Below are 20,000 nucleotides of genomic sequence, written 5' to 3' on the forward strand. Positions count from 1 at the left end.
GACGGGACGGGAAGGGACAGGACGTGACGGGAAGAGTCAGCGAGGGACGGGACGGAACACAACGGATCAGAGAGGAATAAGATGAAGTGATAGGAAAGGATGGAATGGGACGAAACGGGAAGGAAATGTGACAACACAGCCAGCTGCAGACAGGAAAGGCGAGGCATTCTTGTTGCTCGTGCGATCTCCCCCACAGGGTTGGGGGAGGGGGGAGGGGGGAGGGGGAGGGGGAGGGGAGGCATCTCTGCAGAAGAAGCAGAAGAACCAGTTCGGTGTAGGCAAGAGGAAAGGACTCCGGTGGGGCCCAGAACAGTAAATACAATACTATGAAGGTATCAAATGGGGAATAAAGAACGCTGGCGACCGTCTGGTTTATAAAAAGGCCACATGAAGGGAGCGGGAATGAAGGATGGGGAGGACGAGAGAAGGGGGTGAAGGAAAGGGAGAAGGAGAGAGGGGGAGGGAGGGATAGGAAGAGTAAGAGAGCGAGCAAGAGTGAGAGAAAGCGAGAGAGAGGGAGAGAAAGCGAGAGAAAGATAAAAAAAACAACAGAAAGAGGGCAGAGATAGAAGAGAGCGAGAGAAACCGAGAGATAAAGCGAGAAAGAGAGAGAGAAACAGAAAGAGAGCGAGATCGAGAAAGCGAGAGAGAGACAGGACGAGACAGGACAGGACAGGACGGCACAGGACGAGGCACCAAGGGACAGGACGGCAAGGGAAGGATAGCAAAAGGTGAGAGCGAGAGTGAGAGAAAGCGGGGATGAGAGAGAGAGAGAGAGAGAGAGAGAGAGAGAGAGAGAGAGAGAGAGAGAGAGAGAGAGAGAGAGAGAGAGAGAGAGAGAGAGAGGTGAGAGAGAGAGAGAGAGAGAGAGAGAGAGAGAGAGAGAGAGAGGGGGGGGTAAGAGAGGGGGGGTAAGAGAGGGGGGGAGCGAGAGAGGAAGAGGGGGGAGGAACAGTGAGTCACTAGAGCGCGTGTTTGCGGTCGATTATGACTGTGACTTACAAGCGTAAACAGAAAGAGCGAGCGAACTCTTTACAGCCAAAGAGGAATGCGGGAGGATTTTTTTAAACGTTCACAGGACATCTGTGACGGTGGTGGCTGTGATACAAGTCGAGGTGGTAATGGTGGTGGTGGCAATGGTAGTACTAGTGGCAGTGGTGGTATTGGTAATGGTGATGATTATGATGGTAATGGTAGTGGTGGTGATGATGATGGTAGTAATGGTGATGATGATGATTATAATGGTAATGGTGGTGGGGATAATGATGCTGCTGCTGATGATGATAGTAGTGGTAATGGTGGTGGTAGTGGTAATAGTGGTGGTAGTAGTAGTGGTGATAATGATGATGGTGATGGTAGTAATGGTGGTGGTAGTGGTGATGGTGGTGGGGATAATGCTGCTGCTGATGGTAGTGGTAATGGTGGTGGTAGTGGTAATAGTGGTGGTAGTGGTAGTGGTGATAATGATGATGGTGATGGTAGTAATGGTGGTGGTAGTGGTGATGGTGGTGTTAGTGATAAATGATGATGATGATGATGATGTTAATGATGATGTTAATAATGATGATGATGTTGATGGTGATAGTAATGATGATGGTGATGATAATGATGATGGTGTTAATGATGATAATGATGATGATGGTGTTAATGATGATGTTAATAACGATGATGATGATGATGTTAATGATGATGTTAATGATGATGTTAATAATGATGATGATGATGATGATGATGATGGTGATGGTAATGATGATGGTGATGATGATGATGATGATGATGATGTGTATGTGACTGGGCTGCAATAAATGGGATTAAGAAAGAGAATGAGAGTAAAGTGAGAGAGGACGAAAGGAAAAGGATGTTTAGGAGAAGAAAGTGATGTGGGAGGAAAAGGAGTGTGTGGGAGGAATGCAGGCAAGGAAGACCGTGGAAGTGGGAGGAATGTGTGGGAGGGAAAATGAGGTGGTGAGGGGAGAGGGGGGGAAGTGGAGGGGAGTAGGACAGATAGGGAAGGGACAGCATAACAGGGTAACTGAACATGGAGAAGTGAAAGAGGAGGAAGAAGAGGAGGAGGAGGAATTAAAGAAGTGGGAAGAGGAGGAGGAGGAGAGGTGGGGAGGAGTGGAAGGAAGAGAAGGTAATGGAGGAGGAAGAGTTGGAGGAGAAGTTGGAGGAGAAGAGGGAGGGGGAAAAGGGAGGAGGAGAAGAGGGAGAAGGAGAAGTGGGAGGAGGAGAAAAGCGATGAGCAGAAGAAGAGAGATGAGGAGAATAGGGATGAGGAGAAGAGGGAGGAGGAGGAGAAGAAGGAGGAGGAGAAAGAGATGGAGGAAGAGGACCGGGAGTGGGTAAGGTGGCAGTACCAGCTGCGACGACGACACCATTTGAGTTTTTGTTGCCTTGCCGTACTATCATCGCTATTTTCTCGCTTTGAAACTCGTATCCAGCCGTCTCGCCAACCCTGAACACAACACAAGTATGTAACCGCTTCCCTCCCCCTCCCCTTCCCCTCCCCCCTCCCCCCTCCCACCCTCGTTTTTTATCCCCTTGGCCGTGCCCAGGGAGTTCCTTATAAGATAATTGTGGTTAGCATTATCACCGCTAGGGTCCACACTAGCAACATTAAGACTACTACCATGAACATTAATCCACTCTCATCCACATACGTCACCCCGTCCACTACCTCCATCATTATCTCCACCACCATTACCCTTTGTTAAACCAATTATATCATCATTCCTACCACCTACAACCATCTTCACCACCACCACAAAAATAATAATCATTGAATCATCAACGAAACATGATTCAATTCCCATTACCTTTTCTACACCACAGACATAATTCCTACCAGAAACATCCACACTACTCCCACCTCCACAAAAACAACAATGTCGTACAACCATATACATGCGTCTTTATATATATATATATATATATATATATATATATTATATATACATTTACATATATATATATATATATATATATATATATGTATGTATGTATATCGTAAAGGAAGGAAGCAGATTTTCTTTAATGCAAGTAGAATTGAATACGACAGCATTTTGACAATGATTCAACTTCTTAATATTTTCAATTTTTCTGATCAGGATTTTTCCTGCTGGGAGGTGAGTACGAACAAGATTTCCATAGTACTCCATTTATTAAATAATCAAGCTTTCGTCTTCAAAAAGACATCTTCAGGATTAACAAAATTCTCTAATGTTAAACAAAAACAAAAATATTGGTACAATTTTGAAAAGAAAAAAGTAAATAAAATTTAAAAGTACAGGTATAAAAAATGTATAGTAAGATATACTCGTGAGGTGTCACGTCTATGAGAGAAGTACAATTGGTAGATGAAAGAGAAGGGATTTATATTCGGACCGCTTCCCGTGTATGACCGTTTGATCTGCCTGGTGGTCACAGTGGAGGGTGGGAGGAGGCAAGGGGAGGGGACCTCGGTATAACGTCGACTCAAGAGCACGTCGTTATAGAGGGAAATACTGGAGGTCATATTGGGTTGGATGTTTATTGTAGATACATTATCTCTAAAATGAAAAGACTCTAAAAGTTTTAACCTTCTACGGTCCTCATTGTGTCCGATGACTTTGGTACACTTAATCAGGGTGTCTCTGTCAATGGTCTGGTTATGATGTTTTCCATAATGTTCTTTAATAGTCCCGTCCTGCTAGTGTAAAAATAGTCTTCTGGTGAGACTACATCTGGTATGTCCAACGTATGGATAATTGCGAGGTGCGCAGCCCTCGGCGGAACATTGAAACAGATACACCACGTTGGTTTTGGATGTAGTGTCAGTTCGACCATTACCGTTGTTCTTCGTAACCATTGAGCTGGTTCTGTTTTTTTTTATGATAAATAAGAACCCGGTTTTCACAGTTCTCACTGGTGGGGCGAATATATATATTTTTATAGTATCCCTCATTTCTTTTTCATTTTTTTATAAGAATCAGTAAAGGTGTTATGGTAGAAAATATTAATAAAATTAGGCTTATTGGAACATTGACTGGGCTTAAGTTCATTTATCAACTTGTAGGTTATGTCATCAAAGTCACAGCTGGCATAGCCATTATTAGTGAGCATTTGTCGTAAATGTTGGAGTTCAGCATGTAGTGTTTCCCACGAGGAACAAAATTTTACTGCTCTCCTGACGTAAGCTCCAATTACACCTCTTATAATTATCGCTGCACTCGCTGTTACCATTCATGCATTTATCAATGTTAGTGGGCCTACGGTAGACATAGTAGTAAAGCTGGTAGAGGTAGAATCAACCAGGACGTCAAGGAAAGGGAGTTCACCGTTTATATTCATATCAGTTGTGAAATTTAAACCTGAAATTTCTTGTAAGTGCAGCCTAAATCTCTCTTAGGAGTTCGCTAGAGTGCATACACACGAAAATATCGTCAATGTACCTACAGTAAAGTTTGGGTTTAAGTTCACTCAAGAGGAGTTATGTCTCTTCAACAGAAGACATGAAGGTTTGGGCAAATAAAACACAAGGGAGGGCCCACTGCGATTTCATTGGTCTGTATGTACAACTTCCCGTTTGGGCACCTAAATGGGGCCTCTGTTGTACAGATATACAGCATTTCCTTCAAATTGTCCTTGGGAATTGGGGGTGGGTGGAAGTTCAGGGTGTTGGTAAATATATTGGAGAATAAAGTCTATTGTTCTAATGAGAGGAATACGAGTGAATAGGCTCTCTGCATCTAAAGAGGCAATGAAGCCATCGGGATTATTAACTCTCACAACGTCTGCGAACTCGTCAGTAGAGCGTAGGGAGTAAGTGTTTTGGAATGTACGAGATCACATTATGAAATTTCTTAGCAACACGGTAGGTGGGAGTTGGGATTTGGGAAATTATGGCCCTAAGGGGGTAGGATTCTTTATGGGATTTTACGTTATCGAAAAAATATCCAGGGTTGAAGTCTCTTGTTATTTTTTCAAACTTAACACAATCCACAGTTGAACAAATTAATTTCAGTTGTCAATAATGTTCACAATCAACCTTGAGTGGAAACGGAATAGAGCACTCTTTTACAAGGAGCAGTCCACCTTGAAGCCTTCTTACTGCAGCCAGGTGATTTTATTCGTTCCTATGGCACACTCCCTCCCCCCCCCTCACACACACACTCGGGACCAAAGGGGTTAAAGAATGGGACGCAGACCCCACGGCATCCATGGGATGGATGGATGGATGAATGGAAGAAAGAGAAGAGGGAGAAGGAGGAGAAGGGGAAGAAGGAGGAGGAGGAAAGGAGAAGAGGAAGAGGAAGAAGAAAACACAAGCAGAGCAGCAGCAGGAGCCTTGGACATAATAAAGAAGACAATAACACTACAAGAAGCAGGACACTTGAAAAGGGGAACATGTTCTGGGAGGACTGAAGACCTTTCTCGGTCGGAAATGTCTTCCCACTTTTAGAAGGCCATCTTCGATTCGGGAAACGTGCTTTAGGCCGCAGAGGTTCCCAAACTTGACCATACCGAGGACTCCCAGACACGACGAGTCCCAGCCGAGGACCCAAACAAAAGTTATCAATACCATACCGGGATACCCAGTATCACCCAGTACAACGTAGTACATTTAATATTTACTTATTGCTGCACATTGCACAAATAAAAAAAATATGATGATAGAGAAGCAGTGATACATTTTTTTTATTGCAGGCTATATATATATTTTTTCATCAGTTAAAAAAAAATGACTTTCCTTCATTGTGTTGTGGACCCCCTCGGGTCACTGGAAGCTCACTGCGAACTCACAACTCTCGAGTCTACACGACCAGTATTAGACTTGAATTACACGCATTAGGTCCGCTTGCCCCCACCACATCTTTTCCTTTCGCATCAATTGGCGTGTGCGCGTAATTCATCATGGTCCTGGATCACGTTTTGGGCTCGTGATCCACAGCTATTACCCTCCCGGATGAGAGCTCAGAGATTATATACGAGCGATATATGGGTAATGCTGTGACATTACACCCACACGCATACACCCAAGTGTGTGTTTGTGTTTGTGTGTGTGTGTGTGTGTGTGTGTGTGTGTGTGTGTGTGTGTGTGTGTGTGTGTGTGTGTGTGTGTGTGTGTGTGTGTGTGTGTGTGTGTGTGTGTGTGTGTGTGTGTGTGCGCGTATGTGTGTGTGTGTGTGTGTGTGTGTGTGTGTGTGTGTGTGTGTGTGTGTGTGTGTGCGTGTGTGTGTGTATGTGTGTGTGTGTGATTCGCCATGATCTCGGATCTCGTGATAGTCTCGTGTTCCACATTTATTAGTAACCCTCCCGGATGAGAGCTCAGAGATCATATATGACCGATATATGGGTAATGCTATGACCTTACACCCACACACACACCTGAGTGTGTGTGTGTGTGTGTGTGTGTGTGTGTGTGTGTGTGTGTGTGTGTGTGAGAGAGAGAGAGAGAGAGAGAGAGAGAGAGAGAGAGAGAGAGAGAGAGAGAGAGAGAGAGAGAGAGAGAGAGAGAGAGAGAGAGAGAGAGAGAGAAAGAGAGACAGAGAGAGATTCGCCATGGTCTCGGATCACGTGATGGTTTCGTGTTCGACATTTATTAGTAACCTTCCCAGATGAGAGCTCATAGTTCATAAATGACCGATCTATGGGTAAAGCTGTGACCTTACACGCCCACATACACACATCTAATTCCCCGCCCATGAGAGCTGGAGTAACGGCTCTCAGCGTTGCGATACTGAAATTATTTCAACCCTGTGCGGGATTCGAATTCGGACGGCTGGAATAGTGGTTGCAAACGCTACCACTGCGTCGTGGAGCCGTTTAAGGTGTGTGTGTGTGTGTGTGTGTGTGTGTGTGTGTGTGTGTGTGTGTGTGTGTGTGTGTGTGTGTGTGTGTGTGTGTGTGTGTGTGTGTGTGTGCGCGCGCGCGAACGAACTAAGGACTGTTCGAAGGATCCTTCCCTTCTTCCTAGCCCACACGGGGTTCTGCATCGTACGAGACGCTGTTTTGTCTCAAGGATGACCCAAGTTGACCTGGGCTGACCCCAGAATGATTCATGAGTGGGAAGTGGACTCTCACCCCTTTCCATGAGTTTCTAATTCTGTCATTTTATTCACCTGAAGAAACACCTTCCGCTCCCTTCAAGAATGGGGGAGACTGCAAGAGACCATACGGCCTACACTAGGAAGTTCCATGTCCATTACCACCTATCATCCCTATCCATGAATTTATCTTGAAACAACCTATTGATTCAGCGCTCACTTCATGGTTATTGAGCGATTCTATTCAGGTGAGGGGAAACCCTTGCCCGCTACGAAACTGTTACCCCGACAACATCCAGAGGATACTCTTGTAGCTGAATAAAACCGTCTGGCGATAGAACCCAGGAACAATACTGTGAACTCGAAGATACCATTAACATGTTGGATCGAAACTGATTCAACTTGTTAAGTGGACACGAGGTATTTCTGGTTTTGGATCAAATAATTTACCAAAATCTCGACGAAATCAGGACCAAAATCTAGAGGAAGCTTGACCTAATGTAAGCCACCATCACCGTTCCTGGTCTGGTTAAAGAAAACACAAATTATGAACTTCTACAATCACTCCTTCAGCTCTCCTTTAAGATTCGACATCTTCGGTGTAGTATTGTCACCCCCAGAGGACTTTATTCTGGCTAAAAACTGACGATTTTATTTACATCCTTTAAGCCTGACCACACACAGTCGACGCAGGCGACGCAGCACAGGGTAGGCAGACTTCCTGTTGCTGAATTGAAGTAGTGTGGACTTCTCTCTCACTTGAAATGATGAGTTTGTACATCTAGAATAATTTCAAGCGAGAGACAAGTTCAAACTGTACTTCAATTCAACAGGAAGTCTGCCTTTGCTCTGTGTCGCCTATGATTCCTGCGTCGCCTATGTCGCCTGCGTCTCAGTTTGCACTTAGGCCAACTACGCCGTCAAGAGTCATTGAATTCGTCGTCCAGCAAGGAAGGACACGGGCACACACACACACACACACACACACACACACACACACACACACACACACACACACACACACACACACACACACACACACACACACATACATACACACATACACACACACACACACATATACCATATTATATATATATATATATAATATATATGTGATATATTGTATATATATATATATATATATATATATATATATGTGTGTGTGTGTGTGTGTGTGTGTGTGTGTGTGTGTGTGTGTGTGTGTGTGTGTGTGTGTGTGTGTGTCTGTGTGTATACATGCATATATTGTATACATATAATTATTTATAGCTACATATACACAAATACAGCTACACATATACACACAGATCTATACATACAAACACATCTACATATACACGGCTCGTCTGCGCAGTGGTAGCGTTCGCAACCGCTATTCTTGTTGGAAGATATATTACACGTCACAGGACGTCACAACTACATGTCACAGGACGTCACACTACGAGAGGATATCAAGCCATACGACGTCGCAGCAGCACCAAACGACTGTTGAGCATCAGGTCTAATCAGAACCCGACTGAAGTCCCACTTAACGATGGAATTACGCCAACCTGACCTTGACCTCTTAGGACACCTGGTCCGCACAACGATACGACCGTTGAGAAGCGTACGTCCACAGAAGGAATTATCCTTATATTTTATTTTTCACCATGTATTATTAAAATATGCCATGTCCTTCTATGTATCATAATTGTATATATTTTTGTTTAATATTGAGTGTATCACTCAACCATGTAAATACCTACTTCTGTCACATTGTAAATTATTTACTGTACATTAACTGATGTAGTGGCAACCGTCACAGCCTTCGTGGCCAGTTGCCTTGCTTCTTAGCGCAGATCACGACTGGCTCTGGACAAGACAACTGGCTGCGACTTACTAGAGTAAATCCGTAAAAACAAATAGCCTTTACTTGTTCCGCTGCTCTCATCGCCTCCAAAGTGTGGATTACAACCTTCCGCACTCCAGCGGTCCGAGTTCGCTTCCCGCCCAGGGTTGAAATGATTTTAGCATCGCTGCGCTGAGAGCCGGTACTCCAACTCTCGTGGGAGGGAAGCTGTGTGTGTGTGTGTGTGTGTGTGTGTGTGTGTGTGTGTGTGTGTGTGTGTGTGTGTGTGTGTGTGTGTGCGCGTGAGCGTGTGTGTGTGTGTGAGCGTGCGTAATGTGACAGCAATGCCCTTAGATCAGGCATATACGAGTTCTGAGCTCTCATCCGTGGGGTAATAGCTGTCGATCAAGAGTCCAATACATGATCCGAGAGCATGGTGAACTTCATACATATGCGCACACACACACACACACACACACACACACACACACACACACACACACACACCTGCGAAACTAGTCTGGAATAAACTCAGAGTAAGACTCCTGTGTTTCCTATTCCACTTATGTCAACCTGTCAGAATGCCTCAATACACACACACACATGTATATATATATATATATATACATGTATATTTATATATGTCATTATGACATTTGGAAACAAACTCTCCAAATGGGATTCGAACCCTCGCCTTAGCGGCTTGCTGTCGTGATGGTACGATCTTCGTCTTGTAAGAAGCAAACCGCTCAGGCGAGGGTTCGAATCCCAGTAGGAGAGTTTATATATAAATATATATATATATATATATATATATATATATAGGTACATACATATACATGCACATATAATCTATTAGGTATCTAGTTACGACCCTTTCCCTCAGGGTTGAGGGTACCCTTTATCCAGGCACTTAAAAGAACCCCAACCGACCTAACAGCCACCAGGGTGAAAGGGGATAGGATCTATCTTCCCCGCCGCATCGATATTTCTTGTCTGAGCACGCAAGGCACGTCAGTATTGAGGAATCTGCGAAACACAAACACACACACACACACACACACACACACACACACACGCACACACGAACATACACACACACACACACACACACACAAACACACACACACACACACACACACACACACACACGCACACACGAACATACACACACACACCTCGTGGCGCTGTGGTTAGAGTTCTCGCCTGCCACTACGGCGGTCCGGGTTCGACTCCCGCCCAGGGCTGAAATAATTTCAGTACCGCTGCGCTGCGGGGTGTTACTCCAACTCTCGTGGGCGGGGAGTTGGGTGTGTATGTGTGTGCGTGTAAAGTCATACGAGCTCTGAGCTCTCAACCGGGAGGTTAATAACTGTCGATCACGAGTCCAAGACCATAGTGAATCGCACAGACAGACAGACAGACAGACACACACACACACACACACACACACACGCACGCACACACACGCACGCACGCACACACGCACGCACACACACAATGGGGGAAGTCTGAGCGAGATCGCGGGGCTGGTTGCCTTACACGGGCGCCATTAAGACGTGTTTTCCTGAGCCCTGGTATGTGAGCGCCTCCTTCCCTCCTCCACTTTGTCCCCGGCGCGCGACCACGGGACGCGCGGCAAGACTCCATGCACTGGATGGCAAAGTGTCTCTCTGCGTCCGTCTCTCCCCATTTCTTACCTCTACCTGCTTTATGTATATGTGTGTGTGTATGCATGTGTGTATGCATTTAAAACTATGTATTTAAAACTAAGTATATGTGTATGAAGAACAATGGAAATAAGCTTACATTATTTTTTTGTGTTATCCTCGGTAATTGTAATTGTTATTTTGAACCGTGTGTTCTTTTCATTATCTGCACTTCATGTATATTGACTCATTACTAAATAGACTTTTTTATTATTATCATCATTATCATATGTATATGTATGTTTTATGTATGTAGTTACATTACTATCTAAGAAAGACATCAACCACGGTTAACGCTGTTAAGCTTCTACTGAAGTTTCACTTTATCTCTAATAACACCTTTTTGGGAAGCTCGATCGTGTTTAACAGTAATTCAGAATGTTTTTTGGATTCCTGTGTCTTACACACCTTCCAAAAAAGGTGCTATTTGAGATAAACGAAAACTCTGATACAAGTTTAACATCGTCAACGGCGCTGTGGACTTCCCATTGTAACCTGAGACTTGAGTATTACAATGGAAAATATATCGACAGGAGACCTTTTGGTCTACAGAAGTCGGTTGCAGAATATAGAGAAACAGGTAACTAATAAATAAATATATACATAAAGAAATAAACAAATGAATATATAAATAGATAAATAATTATGCACGGGATTAAAGAAAGAAATATAACGATAATGGTAACAAAGGTGACGATGATGATATGGTTTAACGTCACAAATTCCTCCCATCGGAAGGCTAGGACGGTGCCCCTTACAGAGGGCTTTGTAGCGTGGAATTGAACGAGTCATGCCCTTGGTTCAACTTCGCCGGTGGCAGGATTCGAACCGCCATCCCCTCGACCTTCGCCGCAAGTAACGACGCCCTAACCCGCTCAGCCAGTAAGCTTCCCTTTATTTCCTTTATATACAGAAATAAAGGTAATTAGAACGAGTAAATCAACCAGTCATTAGTCCCTCTTTAGAAAACAGTTCTGCCCATTGCCAGTCGATTTTATCCAGAATAAAGGAACCATACGTCTATGCTTTCTCGAGTTCCGTTGTTCATTAAATATCACATTTGCGAAAACTGTATAACTTTTCTCACAACTCTGATCATATTTACTTATCTACTGGCAACTCGACTATAGTCTAGGAATAATACACAACTATATCTCTTTATCCTTCACTTGATACAAATATTTCGACTGAATTACCACTATAAACTTTATAGATAGTTTGTATAATGTTGCAGACATTTAAATGTTTTGTTCTAAATAAAACTGGACGTTATCACTGCTGTATGATATTTTCATAGGCCCTGCGTCAAATTTGAGACAAATGCTTTGTTCCGGCTGACGTCAGACGATTTCCTACAGCTTAGACAAATCCTTGTGGTACAGTTGTGCGCGTCATGGGACGGACGGACAGACAGACAGACAGACAGACAGACACGTCCCAAAAATAAGTTTTCCTTCTTCAGAGCCGCCCTCTCTCTCTGGTCTCTGGTTAGTCTACTCAGGCCTGGTCTGTGCTCACTAGCGACACAAAACGAATCATTTCTTTCTCTATGCTCCTGTCGGCAGGCGATTTTATTCAACTGAAGGAAGCGCCCTCGGAAACGGGAGTGGTGTCACTCATCCTTAGGAAATATACAAAGGATGCCTGGCGTCCTTGAGAGTCTTTGTGGCGAAATTCGGACATTTAAGGGTTTCGTCCTGCTAAGGAATTACGATTCTGTTTACGAGTCCCAAAGAACCTCTGGGACCCAAAGGGATATGCTGGGTGGGAGAACAGATGGTACACATAGTTCTGGTACAGATGGTAAAGATCACCGTCACAGGCGAGGGGGACATGTATACTGTATATACATACATTACATATATATATATATATATATATATATATATATATTATATACATACATATATATTATATATAATATATACATATTACATATATATATATATACATATACATATATATATATATGTGTATATATTATATATCTATATATGTGTATATATATTATATATATATATTATATACAATACTGAATGGGTCCCAGTGAACAGATATACATTTTTATCAACCACAATACACTTAAATTCTAAGGCATCAACATCGAGAGACTCGCGGAGGCTAGCATGCAGAAACTGAAACGTGGTACGGCCAAGGACTCGAACCAGGCCTATCACGTGACAAGTGTTATTGACTTAACCGATTGCGCCATCAATATATATATATATATATATATATATATATATATATATATATATATATATATATATATATAGTGGGAACGATACTTTTTTTTTTCAACGATTCCGATATCTGCAACAATGAATATAATTCATGGATATTTTCAGGCCCTGCAGTTGGTTTGGGAAACAAATTATTTATATAACCAAAGTACGTTTATTAATCATCTATCGGAATCGCAAGTTTAGAACAGTCTCGAGACTCGTCAACATTTTTGGTATCGTCTCATCATTATTCTTTTTCGGCTTCCATTCTATCCGTAAAGTTGATGACAGCTGACCGGGCGTAAGAATTGATCAACTCAACGGTTACGGTCATCCACCTATTCAATTTGGCGCCATACCAGCATAATCAGGAAATGAATAGAAATTGGTCTCCATCCCAACCTAGTAACATGGCTGTCGGATTTCCTGAGTGAGCGTAGACAGTGTGTCAGGTTTAAAGGCTCGATCTCTACCCCACAACACCTGACCTGTGGAGTCCCCCAAGGGACCAAGATGGGACCGCTGTGCTTCCTAATGTTAATTAACGATGCTCTAGCTGACAGTTCCCATCACTGGAAATACGTTGACGACTCAACTGTTGGCATCACCGTTGACAACACAGCTCCTGACTACTCTCCACTGCAGGCTACTCTTGATAAGCTACAAGCCTGGACGACTGACAACCATGTGACCATTAACAGTACAAAAACGGTCACCATGCACTTCTGCACATCAAAGAAGGATGTACCTGCTCCAAATGTCACAATCGGCACCCAACCTCTCCAAGTGGTCAAGTCCACTAAATTACCGGGAATCACTATTAATGACACCAACTGGACTGAAAGCAGCATGTGACAAACACCGTCAGAACATCATCTAATCGACTATAAATGCTGCGAAGGCTGAGATCACTTGGAACACCAGGAGTTGAAGAATGAATATTCCACCTTTATTCTGCCTAAACTCTGCTATACATCTCCATCAATCTCACTCAGGAACGCCAGCTAGAAAAGGTACAGAAAAGGACATGAAAAATCATCCTAGGCTCCTCTTATTCCAACTACGAGGCTGCTCTAACCATCCTCAACCTGCCCAAACTCTCCGACCATCACAAGGAGACACTAAGAAAATTCGGCCTCAAGCTATTATGTCATCCTCGCCACCGTAACCTGCTACCGTCGGAAGCTGACCGTCCTGCCCGGGCCACAAGACATCACAATAGACTCAAGCCTTTCAAAGCACCACGCACAGACAGATATAAACACAGTCCCATACCTTCTATTGTACACTTATTAAACAACATCTAATCCAAACATCATATTAACACTAAGACGCATCTATCATGTTTTATATGTTCATGTTTTATATATTTGTATAGTGCACAATCACTTCAGCATCATAATATGTATAGGTAATCATTTATTATGTACCATCTATGTTAATCCCTCTTACCTTAATATGTGTATTTTCAGCCTTCGGCTGCCATGTTTTCAATAAACAGTTTATTATTATAATTACACACACACACACACACACACACACACACACACACACACACACACACACACACACACACACACACACACACACACACACACAAAAAATATATATATATATATATATATATATATATATATATATATATATAACAGACGAGTTATACACATTACACAGGGGAACACTTTTTCAGTAACTTTGAGTTGCATTAGATATTTTAACGGATTTTGAAAGAGTTTTAGGCGCTGATTTCAAATCTGAAATTAGTTTTTCTCTACAAGCTCTAGTTTGTATGCAATTTGAGGTTAATGAAATTGTACATATGTGAACTTGCGTAAACCATGTATAAGCATTTTAACGTCCATATATATAGATAGCTTCTAATATTTTGATCATTCTTCTTTTGTTTCAGTTCAAACATGGCTTCCAGAATGAGACATCATTGCAGAAACAAGCCTGATGCCTTCTGCTACATATGTGGATGCTACACACTCAATCGTCAGAGACGTAACATATCCTCGTTCGTCAAGCGTGCCTACAAGGCATATTTTGAAGTTCATCTTGGTGATCAAGACAAGCAATGGGCTCCTCATGTTGTGTGCCACAATTGTGAGGAAATGCTTCGAGACTGGACCAAAGGAAAACGCAAAGGTCTGCCTTTTGGAGTTCCAATGATTTGGCGCGAACCCACCAACCATGTAACTGACTGTTATTTCTGCATGGTAAACACAACGGGTGTTGGGAAGAAAAACCGACATAAGATTACGTATCCGAACATTCCCTCAGCTATTCGGCCTGTTCCGCACTCTGAAGAAGTACCTGTTCCAGTTTTCAAAGGCTTGCCTTCATTGGACGATAAAGACATTGGACATGATACAAGCCAGCAAGACAGTTGTGACAGTGAATTGTCAGAAAAGTGTTCACAATCGGAGGACTGTTCTTCAGACACTGAACCTTTCCCCGTCCCTAAGCCTCTTCCCCAGGCTGAACTGAATGATTTAGTGCGGGATTTAGGTCTTTCAAAGAAAGCAGCAGAGCTTTTGGCATCAAGATTACAAGGCAGAAATCTTGTTGATCACTCTGTTAAAGTATCATATTTCAGAAAGCGTGACCAGGTTTTTGTGACCTTCTTTTCAAAAGACAGACAGTTTGTTTACTGCCATGACATCCCAGGGCTTCTCAAAGAACTGGGTGTACCTTACTATAGTCCTGCTGAATGGAGACTCTTTTTAGACAGTTCAAAACGCAGTCTAAAGTGTTTTCTTTTACATAATGGCAATGTTTATGGAGCAGTACCTGTCGGTCACTCAGTGCATTTGCGGGAAGACTATGATGATATGAGAATGGTCATGGACTTATTAAAGTATCATGAGCACAATTGGATAATTTGTGTAGACTTAAAGATGGTCAACTTTCTTCTTGGACAACAGAAAGGTTTCACCAAGTTTCCATGTTTCCTCTGTATGTGGGGCAGCCGAGCACGAGACAGACATTGGGTCCAGAAGGACTGGCCTATTCGTGACACCCTTGAAGCAGGCATGCCAAATATCATACAAGACCCAATTGTAAACAGAGATAAGATCATCTTTCCTCCTCTTCACATCAAATTAGGTTTGATGAAACAATTTGTCAAGGCACTGGAAACCGAAGGTGAATGTTTCCAACACATCATCACAGCTTTACCAGGGTTATCATTTGAGAAGATCAAAGCAGGCGTGTTTGATGGCCCACAGATTCGAACCCTAATTCGTGATGATCAGTTTGTTGCTAAGATGACCGCTTTAGAAAGGACAGCATGGTTATCCTTTGTGGCAGTCGTTCAGAACTTCCTTGGAAACAATAAGGCGGAGAACTACAGTGAACTTGTGAACAGAATGCTCCTCGCTTTTCGTGATCTCGGGTGCAACATGAGCATCAAGCTTCATTTTTTGAACAGCCACCTTGATCAGTTCCCTGACAACCTGGGGGCTGTGAGTGACGAACAAGGAGAACGATTCCACCAAGACCTAAAGATCATGGAAGAACGCTACCAAGGGCGCTGGGACAAAAGTATGATGGCTGACTACTGCTGGAGCATTAAACGAAATTGCCCAGATGAAATGTACAAACGCAAAAGTTACAAACGCAAATTCCTGCCTGAAAAAAATACACAAAGAAATTGATAAGCTTCCATCAGCTGTGGTGATGTTCTGAAGGATGCTAATCTAACTTTGGGATAGATGTTCTGTTAATGTTCTGTTTCTTTTGCCTTAATAAATGTACAGAAATGGCTTTCATACTGTTTTAAGATTCAAGTGAACAAAAGAATTGTGGCTGATATTGCAATTTCCTATAATAACGAAAATTAAAAAAATAAATAAAAATGTCAAATTGCATAAAATCTGTAGCTTGCAGACAAAACCCGACTTCAGATTTGAAATCAGCACACTCAAGTTGACTATAGAAAAGTCTTTTTTTAAATGCAACAAAATGAGTGTTCCCCAGTGTTATTTTAGGCGTCTTGGATGTTTGAAGGTTGCTGGAAATTAGCCTAATGTTCATGCTCCTTCTATTCTACTTAATTTTTCTTTTTATAAAAGAAAAATTAAAGCGTAAATAATAAATAACGAATGACAAATAGCAAGAACAGTAACAACAATACCAACGATAATAGCAATTAGAATAACGAGGTATTGGTAGCAGAATCAATATTACTAAAGAACCACATGGAAGAAAAAGTAGCTTTCTAAATAACTCCTCTTTTTATGTTGTCAGGCTTAAGGCCCGAGGTTAATCCCGTTCACTACACAAAACAGATCTATGTGAGAATCCGGCATCTGTTGACGACTACCCTGGGGCAGCGGGTTTACTTATAAAAAATGATAATTATAAATAAAATAGAATAAAATAAAGGATGCAGGAGCACTGCCTGCAGGCAAACCCGGAGATAGTTGCCAGTTACTTTGGGGCTGCGGGTATAAACAAAGGAGAAAGTTTTAGAAGACCAAGAGATTCGAACCCTGACCTGTGCGTGCATAATCACGAAGCCAAGACGCTAGCAACCGAGCTACGTGCGACGGTACAAAAGGACTCGGTTGCTAGCGTCTTGGCTTCGTGATTATGCACACACAGGTCAGGGTTCGAATCCCTTGGCAGAGCTTCTAAAATGTTCAATCAGTCTTAAACATACACAAAGGGGAAAGTATTTCTCCCTGAATGGTAGCAGCAGCAGCAGCAGCACTCCTGAAGCGCCTTGCTGGGGCCGTGATAATAGTCGTCTTCAGGGTAACGCCATTAGGACTCATTGTCCTCAATTAGTACATTTTACCGCCAACGCCTACGCTCTTGTTATGTTGCCCCGAGTCAGGGTCACACGTTGTTCCTTGTTGACAAGAATTAACAGCTGTAGATGCGACCCTGTAGCTGTCGCCGAAGCTGCTGTCCAGACATTTAGTGTCTTGTTTTTGTCACTCGCTTTTGGGAACTTGCTGCCACGCTTCTGAGGCGGTTATTATTTGCCCCTGGTACTGTATTCACTCAACGTTCTCCTTCCTCGCGCTTACGAGAAATATCTCTACCTTGTACAGGAAATAATATTAAGAGGAACAAGAAGAAAGCGAATCAGATCCCCAGTTTCCTTATTGGAAAACATCAGCGCCACATAGAAAAATAAATAGATAAATAAGTGATATGATATGGTTTAACATCACAAACTCCTCCCATCGGAAGGCTAGGACGATGCCCCTTACAGAGGACTTGTAGCGTGGAATCTAATAAACCATGCCCTTGGTTCAACTTCGCCGGTGGCAGGATTCGAACCGCCATCCCCTCGACCTTCGCCGCAAGTAACGACGCCCTAACCCGCTCAGCCAGCGAGCTTCCAAGATAAATAAGTAATAAAATAAAATATAATAGAATAGAATAAAATAAATCATCTTCTAGTCTTCCACTGCCTGTGTATTATCAGGTGATCCTGCGAGAGGGACGCCATTGGGAATCATCTCCCCCCCCCATGTCCATTTTCAAAAACCCATCACCACCTCCATTTCCACGTGAAGGTGAGGCCCCGAGAGGTTGGTATTCAATTCCCGGACCGACCCCAAAACCTCAATTTATCTCGACTATTTTTCCTCACTTTCTCAAACAAGGAGAACTGGCATTCGGAGACTGCTTCCTTCCCGTTCCACCTCCACCTTCGCCTCCTCCACCTCCGCCTCCCTCTCCTCAGCCTCCCCTCCTCCTCCTCCTCCAACCTCCACCTCCGTCTCCCTCTCCTCAGCCTCACCCCTCCTCAACTCCCATCTCCTCTTTCCCCTCCTCCTCCTTCTCAGGCTCTTCCTCTGCCTCCACTTCCTCTTCCTCCTCAGCCTCCACCTCCTCTTGCTTCTCCTTAGCATCCTCCCCTCCTCCTCCTCGGCCTTCCCCTCCTCCTACTCCTCCTCCTCGTAATCAGTAAAACCGAAGAAGATGCGTAGGAACATAACACGGACTACTACAGTCCACCGTCTCTTCCCGGAATAATCTATGGGAGGAAAAGAGGACCGTTGCTGGTTACCGTGGGGTTGCGGGTTTTCTGTATAACTCGAGTCAACAGTAGTAGTACTGTTGCTGTTGTTGTTGGTGTTGGTGCTGCTGTTGTTGTTTTTGTTGTTGTTGAGAAAGATGGAGTAAAGGTCAGGTCCGATGCTATTTGTGACACTGGTTCGGGGAGCGGCAAAAGTAATCTTTGGGAAGAGCAAACTCATGTCGGCTTGTCGGAGAAGGTGAAAGGGAAACTTCATCTTGTATTAAAAAAAAATTAAAATAAATAAATAGAATTAAATAAATAAATAAATTAGATAATAAAAACAAAATTAAATGAATAAATTAATTAAATCAAATAATAAATAAAATTAAATGATAAATAAATAGATGAAATTATATAATAAATAAATAAATGAAAATAAAATACAATGGTACCAATAGTAATAAAATAAAATTACAAATATATAAATATAAAATAAAATGTATCAACGATATCAATATACGCAAATAAGAACACAATTGATATTAAATAAATAAAATAAAATTAGATAATAAATAAATGAAAAATAAAATAGAATAGTACCAATAATAATACAATAAAATTACAAATATATAAAAATAAAATAAAATGTATCAACGATATCAATATACGTAAATAAGAGCACAAATAGATCAAATTAATTAAATAAAAGGAAATAATGAATAAATAAATGAAAATTAATTAAAATAGATTAAAATAGTACCAATAATAATACAATAGAAATGACAAATGTATAATGATAAAAAAAAGATGATATCAGCGATATCAATCTACGTAAATAAAAACACAAATAGATCATAAACAAATCAACGAATTAATAAACTTGGCAAGGAGTGATCTTGGGCCCCAGAGACCCAAATTCCTCGATGCTGATCATTAAATCACATGATAACTATTACCAAAGAAACAGTACCATCATCAACTGACAGCCAAAGACCATTTGTGTCATCGAAATGGAGTCACTAACGAGCAGTAAACCTAGGTCAGTTGGCCCCAGATGACGTCACTTGGCCAGAGATGAGGTCAATTGGCCAGAGATGACATCACTTCGCCAGAGATGACGTCACTTGGCCCCAGATGACGTCACTTGGCCAGAGATGAGGTCAATTGGCCAGAGATGACGTCACTTGGCCAGAGATGACGTCACTTGGCCCCAGATGACGTCAC

At 42.5% G+C, this 20,000-nt stretch overlaps 1 long non-coding RNA gene across 3 annotated transcripts in view; it reads right to left on the minus strand.

Moving 5' to 3' along the window:
* Window positions 1-20,000, minus strand: part of LOC143036644 (uncharacterized) — a 125,136-nt gene that overhangs the window by 95,281 nt on the left and 9,855 nt on the right. The window lies entirely within an intron of this gene.

This window comes from Oratosquilla oratoria, chromosome 21 (assembly GCF_046742065.1).
Source record: "Oratosquilla oratoria isolate Oo_2021 chromosome 21, ASM4674206v1, whole genome shotgun sequence".
Lineage (NCBI taxonomy): Eukaryota > Metazoa > Arthropoda > Malacostraca > Stomatopoda > Squillidae > Oratosquilla > Oratosquilla oratoria.